This window comes from Ursus maritimus, unplaced genomic scaffold, assembly GCF_017311325.1.
Source record: "Ursus maritimus isolate PB19 unplaced genomic scaffold, ASM1731132v1 scaffold_17, whole genome shotgun sequence".
Taxonomy (NCBI): Eukaryota; Metazoa; Chordata; class Mammalia; order Carnivora; family Ursidae; genus Ursus; species Ursus maritimus.
Window position 1 is genome coordinate 13,273,199 of NW_024424119.1, and position 17,455 is coordinate 13,290,653.

At 38.3% G+C, this 17,455-nt stretch overlaps 1 protein-coding gene and 1 non-coding gene across 2 annotated transcripts in view; both read right to left on the reverse strand.

Annotated features, from left to right (window-relative positions):
- The window catches only part of MLLT3 (MLLT3 super elongation complex subunit), a 266,270-nt gene that overhangs the window by 147,036 nt on the left and 101,779 nt on the right, over positions 1–17,455 (reverse strand). The gene's annotated exons all lie outside the window — the stretch shown is intronic.
- On the reverse strand, positions 12,258–12,359 carry LOC121103192. Its single transcript, XR_005835345.1, has one exon. It is a non-coding gene; the product is annotated as a U6 spliceosomal RNA (small nuclear RNA).

Sequence of the window (17,455 nt, forward strand, 5' to 3'; positions counted from 1 at the left end):
GAGAGAGAACCTTAAGCAGGCTCCATGCTCATCATGGAGCCCAGTGTGGGGCTCCATCCCATGACCCTGAGATCATGACCTAAGCTGAAATCAAGAGTTGGACGCTAACTGACTGAGCCACCCAGGCGCCCCTCAAGTAAGTTTTATTTTCCTTCTGGTGTCACTGTATTTTCCATTTAGGCCTCTTCAAAGTTTTGACGAAGAAGATTTCATGGGTGAATTTTAATACACACCCCACCATGCTCTCCAGTTATTCCTTTAACCCTTTGCTCTTGGGTTCTAACACAAAACAGTCATTCTACCATCATCACTCCGCACGGCTGTGCTGAGGAATGTCTCCATTGCTCAATGCTTCCTCAGTGGATACACGGGATTGCCTACAGCTCATAGAACCAGAAAGGTTTCTATTCTTTTGGCCTTTATGCCCTCAGCACTGTGAGACTCTCCTTATTACCCACTGCCTGGGACAAACTTATTCATCTTCCAAAATTTGATCCCAAAACTACTCGTCTTCCCTATCTTCCCCCCTAAGACTTTCTGGACATCTTCCTCATAAGCCCCCCACAAATTATAAATTTCCCCTCTTATATGTTATATATAAGCAACATTTTATTGCACTTGAAATTTGCTTCTTTGGTCCCCTACTAGTCTGTAACCTGTAAAATCTATAAAAAGAACCACTTTTTTTTTTCTTTAATTCTGCTTGGTATTGCCAAAACCTAGTATGGTACTTACCCCAAGTATTCAAAACATTTGATGAAGTACTGAAAACAAATTGTGAACATAAGAACACTATGACCCAGAAAACAATAATTATATAATCACACTCACATCCTGAACTCAGTTAAATATTTTCAAAAGATAAGGAGTATGGCAAAGGTCTTTGAAAACATAAATCAAACTTACAGAAGTCCCCTGGGGCAAAAATCTATATTTTTCTTAATCAGACTTTTAAAGCAAGAGCATATTCATGACTCGCTTAATGACTGGATTTTATATATCTAAATTGCTTTTAATTGGTAAAATTCTCTTAGGGAAATATAAATCCCACACATGATTTTAAGATAGTTTTTCACTAACTGACTCCTAGAATAATTGATTTATATAAATAAGGAAACCTAAACAATACATCTTATTTTCAAGTAAGTTATTTGCTGTGATATACCTTCACCTGCTTATTTCTCATGTGCTCCAAAAATAAATCGCTATGCAATGTTACGACCATAATAATATAGTGCAGAACACTAAGCCAAGACATTTAAAATCATCGATCACATAAAAAGAGATGCACAATATATTTTATCGCCAAGTTTCTAAGACGTTACTATACTTTCTGCTTTACATTATCCTGCTTTTGTAAAGGATATATAAACACATGCAGACATGAGTGCGTGTACACAGAGTGATTAAATACCTACAGAAAAGGCTGGAAGGGTAAACAACAAACTTAACAGTGATTTCCCCCTAGGAGTGGGATTTGAAAATAAGGACAGATTTTTACATTTTTTAAATGATAAATAAATCAGTGCCATTAATTGTAATTGCGCTGTGCAAACAGACTTCACTTGATCTAAAATGTGCGCTGTGTACGTACAACACGTGAGTATACAATTGCCAAGATAATGATAAAATAATATTAGATGTCTGCGCAAGTGTACGTATTATTCTCAGCCATAAAGTAACACTTCCCTCACATGCAAGCCATAGTTAATCATACATTTCCTAAAACGCATTTTTGTCTGTCATCAGTTACATTCAAGTGTTGAGCTCTGCTTTTTTGTTTGCCAAAATATTTTCACTGAACTCTTGTATGCCTTAAACAAGAATGACCACTAATACCAGCATGATTCAAAATTGTTTTGAAAACCCCAACACATACAATAAATAGAACGAACAAAGATGATCCATACATAATTACTTGTAGAATATTACTGTCTATTTGGGAAAACACAGTAAGTCCACTGAAAAAGTATTAGAACCAAGAGCATCTCCAGAAATAAGGTAATACACAAAACATATATAGCTTCCCTCCATAGTGCAATAATCACATTCTGGAACACCTACTTCCGATATACAACGGAACAAAGGGCTCCATTTACAAAAGCAACAAAAACTTAACAAACTCAAAACACATATTACCCATAAATAAAGCTATATCACTTCACTGAGAGAGATATAAGACCTGTATAAATGAAAATACATAGCATGCTCTTAGGTAGGGAAGATAGAATATCACAAAAAAGGTTAATTTCCCATAAATCAATCCATACCTTTACCACAATTCCAACAAACATCCTGTCTTCTGTAGGCCAACACTAACAGAAAGCAGTCTTCACAATTAATGAGCGAAATGGGGGAAGCCCGCTAACTGGCAACCCTCCAAAGAAAAGAGCAGCTAGTAAATAAATATATGAAAGGATAGTCCAACTCGCTCGTTTAAAAAAAAAAAAAAAAGCAAAAGACAATATATCTAAAAGATTGGCAAAGAATTTAAAATAAGATAAGGTCACACTCATACAACGCAAATTGGTATCAGGCGCATGGCAATAAATCTTTCGACTTATTCTTCAAGGGCCAGCTCATGGTTCGCCTTTATGAAACTTTCAACTGTCGGGAAGAGCAGCCCTACAGCACTGTCACTACTGCAGGAGAGCCCTGTACGCTCACTCTTCCAGAGGATGTCTAAGGCCTCCATCAGCTGGTTTATTCCCCCAAAGGCAAGAGATGGAAGTCTTACTGTCTTTGTATCAGCATTTGTTGATTAACAGAAAACTGGGAGAGAGAGGAATCTGGGAGTCAACAAAAACCCACTCAGCTACCCATGACATTCTATAAAGACAACAAAACCACCTCCACTTCAGGACCGTTATAGAAATGCATCACGGCTATTGACTGTTTTATGTTGAGATTCTAAAACAGAATTACTAAATCAGAACATGAAAAAACAAAGTATATGTACACACATTTGTCTTTGCTTATTACCTAAAATCAGGGCAGAAAGGGCATTAGCTGAAAAGATGCTGAAGCCGGTGCATAAAAGTTGCAAGGCAGAAATACTCAATACTACAAGGGCCCCGCCTCATCTTTCATTTGCTCTCCTGGTCTACCACAGGTAAGGAACAATGGGGTAGAAGCGCTTCTGTGAAACCGCGGTCTCTATTTGCCTTTAACTCTGTCTATTCAAGGCTAAAAACTTGTTGCTATTTAGGAAAATCATAGGACCTTCACCACTGTAATGAAATTCTATTTATACCCAACATATCATTCAATTGTTTACAAAATGCATGCAATCCTGCCTTTGGAGAAGCTTACAGCCACTCCTGAAAAAACAACCTAACCGGTTTTGAACTCAAGCCATGCTTTGCCAAAACCCAGAAAATTGCTTTATATTCCCTAATCAGTATCAGTCAGGAAAACTTCCATCATCCTACAATGAGAAAGAAGACCATTTGCCCCCATTCTAGGAAAACAGTCGGTCTGTACCAGTAATGTAGTTATCAGGCAAAATATCCACAACCCAAATGGTATAATTTATGAACATCAAACTCTTACCAAACTAATTTCAAAACAACTTTGTGGCATGTGAGACATACCTATGTCAAAAATCAAGACATGAGCTGTCTAAAGACACAAGGAATTATTCCACTGAACTCTAGGAGCCACAGACTAAACATTCAAGATGGGAAGTAAAATGATCTGAGGAAAAGCCAAATTGAAAAAATATATATATTTAAGAGAGATGAATATCAGCAAAGGCCATAACTCAAAGTTCAAAGCTTTATTTTCTTTTCTTCAAAGACATAGCATTTTAAAGACAAGTTATATTCATATATTTCCCAGTGTTCAAATCCTGCAGATAAAAAGTAATCAAATACACAAGGCAGGTAAAGGTTACTTATTAATTCCCTAGGCAGTAAATTTAATCTGATACCTATAAATCAACTCTTCCTCCCTGCCCCCAGACCATACCCCCACTCACACCTTGAAGGATAAATGTTTTGTTAAGGTAAACATTATAAAAACAAATCAATTAAGTCAAATTCATAGAGACAGAAAGTAGAATGGTGGTTGGAAAGGGGAGTTATTGTTATTGTTTCCCTGCATACAGACTTTCAGTCTGGGATGATGAAAAAGTTCTGGAGATGGATGGTGGAAAAGTTTTGCAACAATGTGAATGTGCTTAATGCCACCGAACTGTATACTTCACAACAGTGGAAACGAAATTTTATGCTATGTATATTTTACAATTTAAAAAATTAATATTCATGGGGTGTCTGGATGACCCAGTTGGTTAAGCGTCTGCCTTCAGCTCATGTTGTGATCTCACAGTCTAGGATAGAGCCCTGCACGGGCCCTCTGCTCAGAGGGGAGACTGCCTCTCCCTCTCCCTCTGCCCCTCTCCTCTGCTAGTGCTCACTCGTGCTCTCTCTAATAAAATCTTTTAAAAAATTAATAATCAGACTGGTGATCTCTATAAGACAAATTGAACAATGTATATCAATTGAAAGAAAACTGAAAAATTGTCAAGAATTTAAAAAGACTCTAAATAAAGAGTGCTGATCCCTCTCCTGATTATACACTAATGATCTCAGAAAGAATGATAACTTCCTCAACAAATTAAATAAATATGATACTTTTAACTTATTTAGATAACATGGATAACTTTTTAAAAACAGTTTTAAAAAAGCAATACATAGGGGCACTTGGCTGGCTCAGTCAGTGGAGCATGTGACTCTCGATCTTGGGGTTGTGAGTTCGAGCCCCATGGTGAGCAAAGAACTTACTTAAAAAAAAAAACAAAAAAACCCACAGAATCTGATTCTTTCGAAGAGCTTCTAAAAGATGTGTTCTCCTGAAACGAAATTTGGTAAAAGAAAGCCTGAATTCAGTTTATAGGTGAAGGAAAAGAGCAAACGCCCGGTTTTCCATGAGAGAAACTGGATTGCCAGATGAGTCTGCAAAACATACAGAAAGATCAAAGGAACAATGAATGGAGATTGTTGATCCTAGATTTTTTTTTAAGATTTTTATTTATTTATTTGACAGAGAGAGACAGCGAAAGAGGGAACACAAGCAAGGGGAGTGGGAAAGCGAGAAGCAGGCTTCCCGCCGAGCAGGGAGCCCAATGCGGGGCTCGATCCCAGGACCCTGGGATCATGACCTGAGCTGAAGGCAGATGCTTAATGGCTGAGCCACCCAGGTGCCCCTTGATCCTAGATTTACCCAGAAAGCCATTCTTGAAAGAACTGACCATATGAATGCCCAGCCAGCCCTCATTATCAAATTCAAAGGCAGCAAAGTAAGCAAGATACTTGGGTAAAAAGTGTTTAAACTTTTTGGCACAAAGGGGTATTTCGTGTTATGCATCTTTTTAGGAAGCAGAGAATAGACATATATTTTTGGACAACATCTGAGCGTCAGAAAAAGCAGAAAAGATTCCAAGACATCACTTATGAATGAAAGGAAGTAACAAAGTGAACACTATTCCACAAAAGTATATTAAATAAACTCCTCATTTCTCTTTGCCTCATACAGGATTAAGGTGGTAGAGGTTATAGGGGGTGGAGGTAGGAAGGAGCCAATCTGATGGAAAGAGTATAAGAAAAAAAAATTTTTTTTTTAATTTTAAGGAGGAGGGTCCCTGAGACAAATAGGTTTTCAAATCTACAGACTGGCCTATGTAAATATCTTAAAAACGCTGTCATTAAAAGGCTTACCCCCTTTTCAAAGACCTTGGCTTCTTATAGGTGATGATTTATACTCTTCTTTCTTGGCAGGTCTCCAATAGGTCTGATTAAAATCATTAAAGGAAGTCCTACATTTTTTGATTGGGAAAATGACCCAAAATGGTAAGAGGAATGCTGAGTGATCACCTTGCCAATCACTGTGGTCACAGGTTCAGTAGTTAAGGATGTCACCCTGAAAACAGCAATAAGGGCGCCCCATTCTGACGGGCAGGTGGACAACCTTAGGTTCAACTACGGACAGTATGCTCTACTGACAACCCTTCTTCAAATACAAGTCACAGGAGACACGGCTAAGAGTACATAAAAGACTAGCAAATCCTTGAAGAGTACAAGACAAAATAACTCAAAATTTCTGTTCCAATAACAAAAGGTTGCTGGCAGTCAATAACACAAGAACAAGTTTTATCTCTGTGATTTAATGACAATGAAAAGTAGGAAAAAAGGTAAGGGGAAACTAAATGTAATTAATCATCCCAGAGTGGTACCAGAAATATGAAACAAAACTCCTGCGGTACTTTTACTAATTCCAAGAAATAAAATGAATAAAATCCAAAGAGAAATTACATTCAAGCTATCAACCAACGGAGGTATTTAAATAAATCCATGGCAAGCTATAAGATCCTAAAGATAGAGAAAGTAAGGAATGGTGCCTACCTACAAGGGATTTACAATTTACTCTCTACTTCTTAGGTGAAGATGTGATTTCTTTCATCACTGCCAGTCACCTCCCAGACTACTCCTCACTACCATTTCTGAGCACGATCAGAGGCAGAATTCTGAAGCTGTCCCCAAGATTCCTGTCCTCTCATTATTCAGTCAAACACTAATCTAGGTACTGCTGTGAAGAGATTGTGCAGATGTAATTAAGGTCACTCATCAACTGACCACAGGCTCTAAGGATAACATGTATTATGCAGATGGTCCTGAGCTCATCACGTGAGACCATGAAGCACAGAACGTACCCCAGCTCTAATCAGGGAGACATGTGGTCCAAGAGGAACAGCAAAGATGCAGCAACAGGAGAAGTCAGAGAAATTTCCCAGCGTGAGAAGGATTTGCAGAGCCCTTGCTGGCTCTGAAATGTAGGCACCCACATGCAAAGGACTGGAGGAATCTCTAGGAGCTAAGACTGGCCCAGAGGACAGTTTACAAAGAAACAGACATGAACCGTACAACCACAGGAACTGGAGGCTGCCAACAACCTGAATAAAGCCTGGGAGCAGATTGCTCCCTGAGCCTCCCAATGAACAGCCTAGCCAACCAACACTTGAATTTCAGGCTCATGAAACTATCGCCGAGAAACCAGGTGAGCTAATCCCAGCGTCTAACCCACAGAACCATGAGAACAATAATTTGTGTTGCTTTCAGCAGCTCTATTTCTGTTCATCTGTTGTGGCAGTGACAGAAAAGTAACACAAGTACTTCCATAAGAGTGCTCAGACGCAACAACTCCTCTCATTCTCACAACCACCCTGAAAAGTTATCTCCTTCTACTGCACAGATGAGGAAACAGAGGAATAAAAGTGTTAAGTAACCTGCTTACGACCAGAGTTGGCTTTAAGACAGCTAACTGGCCCATAACATTGATGAGTTTAAAAATTCAGGGCACGTGGGTGGTACAGCAGGTTGGGCATTGGACTCTTGGTTTTGGCTCAGGTACTAATCTTAGGGTCGTGGGATGGGGCCCCACGGCCAACTCTGCACTGAGCGTGGAATCTGCTTGCAATTCTCTCTCCCTCTCCCGGTGCCCCTCCCTGAATAAAATCAATAAATAAATCTTTTTAAAAAAAAAATTTTTGGCTAGAAGATGACTGGATTTTACTCCACAACAAAGTAACTTATTTTTAAAGTTCAAAAAGAAGAAACTTTACATAGTTTCAAATGAAAAAGTTCTCTAAATCAAAAGGACAATGTCCTTTTAGCAGATATAATTTATAATGTCCTTATAGCAGATAACCTGACAGAAAAAACTACATTGCTAAAAATAAATACAAACCTATGTAACCACACATTTCTTCCTATATATTCAAAAATCAAGACGGACATTTAGTCAATAAAAGGTTACGGTCCCTCCCCACCCAGCGAGAGCGCAAAGGGGGTGGGGGCAGGCAGAGGGAGAGGGAAAAGAGAGAATCTCAAGCAGCCTCCTTCCCAGAACGAGCCCTACATGGGACTCAATCTCATACCCTGAGATCATGACCTGAACCAAAATCAAGAGTCCAAAGATTAAACCAACTGCGTCAACCAGGTGCCCCTAAAAAGTTCAGTTTCAATGTAAAATCACTTTTCTTTTTATTCTTAATCCACAAACGCATTAAAATTTGGCATTTATAAATGAAAAAGTTAAGGGGTGTCTGGGTGGCTCAGACGGTTAAGCACCTGACTCTTGGTTTTGGCTGGGGTCATGATCTCAGGGTCATGGGACTAAGCCCCACGCTGAGCGTGGAATCTGCTTGAGATTCTCTCTCCCTCTGCCTCTCATCAGACTGGCACTCTCTCTCTAAATAAGTAAATAAATCTTAAAAAAAAAAAAAGTTAAAGCCACATGAGAGCTTTTTTAAAGGAGGAGAAAAATGAGGCACAGCACCACATGCACCACACGATACGATCGCTTATATTCCTGCTCAAGAAAGCAGAAAATTCCAGATAAAAGGCAATAATATGGAAAGAAATCAGGGGGAAAATATAGGCCAAAATTGAAATTTTGTCTGAAAAGGCAGACTCTCAGAGAATCACCTGCAAGGGTTTTACAAGATGATTAAAATGTTTCCTAATTTTCAAAGTGTCACTGCTAAAGAGAACAAAAAATTTAATAACAATTTTGGTTTTTACTCTTTGAGATTCAGTGAAAAATCAATTTGGAACATCAAAAACTACTATATTCTGAAACAGTAATTAGCAAAAGTACAAATGGGGAAAATATTCTGGGGGGGAAAGAAAACCTTTAAATAATCACACAATACACCTGGAACTTTATTAATCAATAGCACTTTCCTCTAGTGATAATTTTTCGTGTGTAACTTTTAACCTTGAAATCTTGATTCCCAGAAAATGAGGCAAAGATTCAGAAACACAGAAGGTCCTTGGTGGATGGGATACATAATTTCCTCTAAACACACACACACACACACACGCACACACACACACACACACCCTGGATTTCCAACATGTAATGTGAATTTATGTTGTTAAATAAACACATATTTGGTGTTTTATATACAAATATTGTAGTCACATTGTTTTTACATTCAGTAATATTTTTTAAATAGCCTCTTTAGATAAAGACAAGTGCTAGTCTAAGAAGTATTTTTAAAAGTTTAAATCTAGCACAGTTAACAATTTCAATGCTAATGTCCTATTTTTAAACATCTTTGTCATTATGAATTATGTATATGCATTGACATCAATCATTAATCTGCAGGTGTTCCTAATGTAAATTGCATATACCTGTTTAGATTTCTTCCAAAGGTTAGTAGCATACTAATTCTAATTTAGAAAAGTAGGCACCAAGATCTTTTTTTTTTTTTTTAAAGATTTTATTTATTTATTCGACAGAGATAGAGACAGCCAGCGAGAGAGGGAACACAAGCAGGGGGAGTGGGAGAGGAAGAAGCAGGCTCAATGCAGAGGAGCCTGATGTGGGGCTCGATCCCACAACGCCGGGATCACGCCCTGAGCTGAAGGCAGACACTTAACCGCTGTGCCACCCAGGCGCCCCACCAAGATCTTTTTTAACCTTAAAGCTCTGCAAAACTGAATGGGCTAGGAAGGGAACTCAAATATAATTTGGTTATATCCTAGTTCAAGTTGAATGGTAGCTTCATAGATGTTCATTTTATTATTTTGCTTTTTACCTTACACATCATTTATATTCTCCTGTATGTACAAAATGTCATATTGTTAAAAATTAACTTGTAGGGATGCCTGGGTGGCTTAGTTGGTTAAGCATCTAACTCTTGATTTTGGCTCAGGTCGTGATCTCAGGGTTGTGAGACCCAGCCCCACATCGGGCTCCCCACTGGACACAGAGCCTGCTTAAGATTCTCTCCCTCTCCCTCTGCCCTTCCCCCATAAAGCTTCTTTCTCCCTCTTTCCCTCCCCCCATAAAAAATTAATTTATAGTTGAATAAATTCTTCAAAATAAATCACAAACATAAAAATGATGAAAACAGTACTTCATGAATTCATAGATTTTGTATAAGTCCTAGATTCAAGGCCTTGGAATTAACTGAAAAAATATTCTTTACAGACATTTCACTATACAGAAGAGATCATTACAATCCAGAAAAATTAAAAACCACTTGAAAACTAGAATTTCTCAACTAAAATAAGAAATGGTAAAATATAGATAGAAAATATAGCTTATAGATCTGGTCTTGCAAACCTGTTCTGGCTGTAAATCTATTACTAGAAGACACTAGGGCAACTAAAATGATGTGGGCTAATTAGAAGTTTGGGATTGTTTGAAACTTTATGGAGCAACTAGGATGGATTTATGGCTTACCTATCAAACTGACTATCTTATGTCTAAAATTTGGCTAAGAATAAATACTACAAATCAGTCTGTAGTCTGAATTGTGAGACAGTTTCTATTTTTTTCTATTGCAGTATTATTCTTGTTTCCCTCCTTTTTTTCTATTTGTTTAGTGAATCACAACTACCTCGATACATTTGCCCTAAATTAAAGTTAAGACGGCTAGGAGTTAAACATTATAAGTTATTATTAGAAACCTTATCTTCAAATGTCCTCTTACTCTTATTTACTAGCAAAATATTTTTAAAGGCATTTTCCACATAACTTATTTCCTTAGAAAGAATCCAACCTATCAAAACCTATCAAAAGACCAATTTCTAGCCCTAATTTTTTTTCCCCTTTTCAACAAGTGTTAAAAACAGGTGTCAAAGACAGAACCAGGTTAATCTGACCTGTCCAACTCCAGCTTAGCTTTTAACACCTTGTCATAACATCCTTATCTTTTAACACTCAGGAAGGGTTAGTATTTCTTTGTAAACAGTCCCTCAACTTCACAAACAGCCTTTAAGGAAAAGTTTCCTATGAGAATATGAATTTCAGTTCCGGCAATCTGACCTAAGAAAATTCTGATCAAAGAAAAGTATTACACAGAGATGTTCATTATAGTATTATTCATCTTAGAAAAACATATAAATCCACTTTAATGTCTAAGAAGGAATGACTACCCAAATGATATTTCTTTTATAAGTGGAATATTATGCAGCCATAGAAGGTAACGTTCACCCAAAAAATGTGCAATCATATGGGAAATATGTTACATTACAGTGAAGAAAGGGGCGATTATATTTTTTAAACTACATAGAAAAAAAATTACAAAGTACACTGGGTTTTCAAATATTTCTTGTCTTTTCCCAAATGGTCTACAATGTGCATGTATAATTGTTTCATCTGTAACACCACAGTTATTTTCTTACTGTTCATACTTTAAAATATGTTCCTGTCAAACAATAAAAAATAGAAATAAAAACAGGGGCACCTGGGTGGCCCAGTCAGTTAAGCATCCGACTTTTGATTTTGGCTTAGATCATAATCTCAGGGTCGTGAGATCGAGCCCCACATTAGGATCTGCACTGAACATGGAGCCTGTTCGGAATTCCTTCTCTCCCTCTCCCCCTGCCCCTCCCTCGCTCCCCCTCTCTCTAAAAAAATAAAAATAAAAATAAAAAACACTACTGTCGTTTTAACACTTAGCCCCCATGGAGTGCACACCTCCTTCCTTACTTTTCTAGAACACATACTTCCACACACTTGACCATCTGAAACACACATGAAAATTTTTCAGGTATCAACTATACCCTCAATCTTTTGGAAGATGCACTGAGGAAAGAGCTCATTTATTATCTGAAGACTACTAAACTATCATAGTTAAGATTAATTTGGCTATCAGTTATCCTTATAGTAGATAAACACAATTTGACTTCCAGAATCCCTGGGAATTTTTTCCCACCTGTGTCAGATCCTATGGGATTTTCACTGTTGTGGATGATTGCTATGGTCTGTCACATCATCTACAGAGATAAGAATAACCATTTGGTTACATCTCTTCCCATTCCTCAGGGAAGATCAGATTTATGCACGAATCCAGAAAGTTTTAAAGAGGTTCATTTTTTCTCTTTTGTTTTTAACCTTCAATTACATAAAGGCTCAACGTAAGGTTAAGAAAAACTGGGTCATTTTTTAAGAAATAAGCAAATAATTCCTTGAAGTATTTGATTTTATCTCTCTAAACATTTCTTCCTAGGCTCAACTTCATATTTCAATAATATTTCCCAGATAAATCCAACTGCCTGAAGTTTTCTTTGAAACTATTCAAGACCAATATATTTCAATATCACTTGGTCCAATTCTGCTAACATTTTCAGGCTGCCCATCTTAAAGGCTTAAAAAAAATGGTGACAGTTAAAAAGTATTTAGAATTAGTTCTCCATTTCTATCCTTCAAAGAGGCAAGTTTTCCCACCATGAACATTTCCTCAATATTAAACTCTTCTCTTCATGAACTTGCCTGTCTTCCTTATGCAGGACCATGCTAATCTCTCTGCATCATTCCAATTTTATGCGGAAGAAAGCACAAACTCTTCTCCAAAAACAACCAAATTAGACCTGAACCTATTTTAATACCCACAAAAACTCATTTAACTTTATATATATTAACATTCAAGGATGTAATTACTTTATTTGTTTTATAGATACAAAGATATCTTTCCAGAGGAAAGAAATAAGCCCATAATTATACTCCACACATACACAAAATGATTTTTCTTCCTTCTGGGGTAACTGGCATCTCAATGAGAGATTGGCTTTTAAACTACACCACCTTCATAAATTTAAAAATGTAATATACTTACAGCTAGTTTAATGGGAAATGCCTATACTTCATTCCTGCCAAACTATTAGCAAGCTACTTAATTAATGGGAATCTACCACTATCTTTTTGTCCTCCAGATAAAAACTGGGCATATGTGAAAACGATCATTTTTCCCTGTATCTACTACACTTGCTGTAAAATGTTGACTACTGTGGGCAACCACACCAAAAATTATACTCAGAAAAGCCACTACCTTGCTTCTCAGAGTGTGTTCTACAAACCTGGAAACTTACCAGAAATAAAAATCTCAGACCCCACCCCAAACCTATTGAATCACAAGCTACATTAACCAAAAAGATGCCTAGGCTGGAGCACCTGGGTAGCTCAGAGGGTTAAGCATCTGCCTCCAGCTCAGGTCCTGGGATCAAGCCCCACATTGGGCTCCCTGCTCAGTGGAGAGTCTGCTTCTCCCTCTCCCTCTGCCCATCCACCCCACTCGTGCTCTCTCTCTCTCTCTCTCTTAATCTCTCTCTCTCAAATAAATAAAGTCTTAGGGGTAAAAAAAACGATGCCTAGGTCATTTGTCTGCACATTAAAGTTTTGGGAAGCACTAGTCCAGAGGTTAAGGCAAAAGGTAGTATGATAAACCATCTCTTGCATCCACATTCTAAGTTGTGCAAAGCTACACAAAATCTAGTTAGCAATGAATAAATCACCCCTAGAGATTGTTGGTAAATCTTTTAATTAAATCAAGCCTTTCCATGAAGGTAAAAAAAATAAAAAACGTGTGTGGCTGATGCTTCGTGCCCACTAAGAGCATCTTCACTGCACTAACACAACTATATATTTTTTAATAACGTGCTGAAAATAGGTACATCTGTTCTCCATCCTCTATTAAGAAAGCATTCTTGCTGAAGAATTTTCCTCTCCTTTTCAAACCTATTATGGGTCTTGCAGATGAAATCTATTTCCAATTGCTTGAGGTGAGAAATAATAAAGAAGTGAAACAATTTTAACACAAGCATCCTAATTTGACCAATTTTAGGAAGCGTTTATTCACTGTACAAATGCATTAATGAGGTATATATTTGAGACAAATGCATGGCCCATATCATAGTCCCTGGCCTCACTGTAGATAATATGTTATACCTATAACACAGGGTCTTCACAATTTCGAGAAGGATTTTCATAAGAAAATATCAAAGCATAGCCTACTGGGAATTTGTAATACAATCTGACTCACAAAAGTATAATTTATACAACTTTCCTGAGGTGTATCTAAAATGTAACATGCCACACCTGTACTGACCTGTGCTCTGTTCGTCTACGGATTTTTAAACAAGATGCTTCTATACGGACTTCAACCTTAGAGCCTACCACAAAAGTGCTCTGGGAATAACTTTATCCCTCTACAATCATAGCCTTGTTCTAAACAGAGTCCTTAAGTAAATTAAATCTTAAGAAAAACACACTTTTTTGTTTGTAAAGAAAGAAACATTTCCTGAATGCCAGAGAATGTTTCCTTGAGAAACTGTTTATGTTACTGCCCTGAAAAGGTGTTTATGTTGCTATAAACACCTTCCTTGTAAGAGGGGATGGAGAGTCTCCCTATTGTTTACATTGTAATCAGCCCTGATTCTGAAAAGATCTACCCTTATTTCTCATGCCCGGACTAACTCACTGCATTCTGTCCCAATTAGATCACTCCCAAAGATATTCTGTATTTGTTTAGCATAATCGACCCATTACATAAGAACAGGGGACCGTGGGTTAATAACAAGTACTACAATTACCAAGCCCATTAATTAGCAGGTTGTGGTGGTTTTATGCTGTGTCAAATTTGTGAAGCACAAACTACATTTCCTGCAATCTCTTCCCTGTATCATTCCAGCTTAGAGTTGACCAAGAGTAGAATTTGCACAGAGCTGGACAGATCTGTATGGACTTGGAAGCCATTACTCTCCGAAGGTTCTTAGGCTTAGAACACTGACCAGGCATGGCTCTGTGGGTGGGTGCAAGTTTATCTTTGCTCTTCTCAGATCCCTATCCACCTTTCCAAACTGGTCCTGTAGGTCAATAGCAACTCCAGGCCCATCAACATTCACAAAGAGGTGGTAGTTACACAGAGGCACAGGCGTCCACCGCCCCCTGCCCCATGAGCCTGTCTCACGTTTGGTTTCTCAGACTGACTCGCTGGGGATTCCACTGATTCTCCTGCTCGCCTCCGGGCCCTTCGTTTCCCAAGCTCCTACCATAAATCTTTAAGGTTTAATTTCTATAATAAATCCCTTATTCCATAACCCACTATGGTCTTCTGTGATTAAACCCCAACTGATTAAAGGTTTGGTTTACTTGTTGGCTCTAGATTTAAATGGTCTCTTGCCATTAAAGACGCGGCATATTCAACAGTAAATGGCAAAGCAAACTGCACCTGCTTATGCTCCACTGATAAATGTTAGTAGAAGAGGACCTGGGGTTTACACCCCCTTCTTAACCCTAATTTTCCCCACATAACCTTACTCTTTTTGTTCCGGCTTTGAGACATAACTGACACATTAAAAAAATCACATCTGCCAGGTGCATGATTCGATGTTTTGGGTTTTTTTAAAGATTTTATTTATTTATTCGACAGAGATAGAGACAGCCAGAGTGAGAGAGGGAACACAAGCAGGGGGAGTGGGAGAGGAGGAAGCAGGCTCCCAGCGGAAGAGCCTGATGTGGGGCTCGATCCCATATCGCCAGGATCACACCCTGAGCCGAAGGCAGACGCTCAACGACTGCGCTACCCAGGCGCCCCATGATTCGATGTTTTGACATAAATATACACCAAGGAAACCATCACCACAGTCAAGATTATGAACGTATCCACCAACCCTAAACGTTTTTTCATGGCTGTTTAAAATTTTTCCCCTTTCTACCCTGCCCTACCTCCCATAACTACTGATTATCACTCTGTCACTATAATTACTCTGCATTTTCCAAAATTTGATATGTCTACATAAGGAATCGTACAATATGTACTCTTTTGGGGAGGGAGTTGGCTTCTTTTACTCAATATAATTATTTAATTATATTAAGCTTCATCCATATTGTTGTAAATATCAATAGTCGATTCCTTTTTATTGCTGTGTACCATTTCATTATACCATAATTTATTTATCCATGTCCCCGTTGGTGGACACTTGGGTTACTTCCAGTTTAGGGCTAATACAAATAACGCTCTTAGGAACATTTGCGTAAAAGTCTTCCTAGGGAGGTATGCTTTCAAGTCTCTTGGGTAAATAGTTATGAATAGAACAACCAGGTGGTTGTATGCTTAATGTTTTAAGAAAATGAAAAAAGGTCTTTCAAAGTGATACACCATTTTAAGCACAACCAGCAGTGTATAAGAGTTCCAACTGCTCCATAACCTCATCAACATTTGGTATGGTCATTCTTTTTAATTTTAGCCATTCTAGGCACAGTGTAATAATATCTCGTGGTAGTTTTAATTTCTATTTTCCTAATAACTCGTGATACTGAGCATCATTTCATTTGCTTCTCTGATGTGTATCTCCCACACCTGGAAATGACTTCAAATCTTTTGCCTATTTTTAAATGGGGGGTTCTTATTATTGAGTTATATATTCTTCATATATTTTAGATTCAAATCCTTTGTCAGATGTATGTCTGGCAAATATTTTCTCCCAGCCTGTGGCTTCTCTTTTCATCTCCACAACTTTTGAAGAGCAACATTTTTTCATTGTCCCTATCTAACTCCAGGTACCGCAGTAGTCTCCTAGGGTTGCCCTAACAAAGTACCTGAAACTGGTTGGCTTGAGACAACAAAAATTTAATCCTTCGATGCTAGAAGACAGAAGTCAAGGCGATCGAGGTGCTGGCAGGGCCAACCTCCCTCTGAAAGCTCTAGGAAAGAATCCTTCCTTCACTCTGCTAGCTCCTGGCTTCTAGGGGTTGCTGGCACACTCACATTCCTTAGCTGTGGTGGCCTATCTCCAATCTCTGCCTTGTCTTTGCATAGCTTTCTTCCCAGCGTCTCTCCGGAGCTTCACACCACCTCCTTATGAAGACATGAGCCATTGGACTTAGGGCCCACACTAATCTACTACGATCTCTACAAAAGACCCTATTTCCAAATAAGGTCACGTACACAGGTATGTGGGGGTTACAGGGTCATCTTGTCTTTCAGCAGGGGACAAATTCAACCCATAAAAGGCACTCAGATTTTAATATTTAAAAAAGCACACTGAACAATAAATTATTCAACATAAATTCTGGCCTCCTTGACAACAGCCTGGTCTTCTTCATTCACTGTTCCCATAGAGATATCCCCCAAGCTCATTTGCAGGATTTCTTGCCCATGGCCTTACTTTCCCAAAACAGATTCCAGAGATACAGTCAGTTTAGTTTAAGCATCTATTCTTGGCTAACCCCTCTTTATCAACTATTAGGTAAATGTATGTTAAGAAAAAAATACTGTTATTACATGATCTTCTCTTTTATGATCTCCCCTCCTTGACCTACATCCAGCTAGGGTGTGAAAGTCTGGAGGAATAGGGTTAAGGCAGCGACAACTCTCAGTCTGCACTAAGAACTGCTTCTTCTACTTCTAGCCCTATCTTCCTTCGATACCACCTAGAAGAAAATAAAAAATGCTTCTCCAAAGAAACATGTTCTAACGATCAACTGCTGAATAAACAACCCCAAACTCAATTTAAAAGGACAAGACCCATTTTATTATCTTTCACGGTTTCTGGGTCAGGAATTCCGAAAGGCTTGGCTGAGCAGCTCCGGCTCAAAATTTCCTATTTGGCTGCAGTCAGATGGTGGCTGGAGCAGCTGGGGTCCAGGGCAGCAGAAGGTTGGC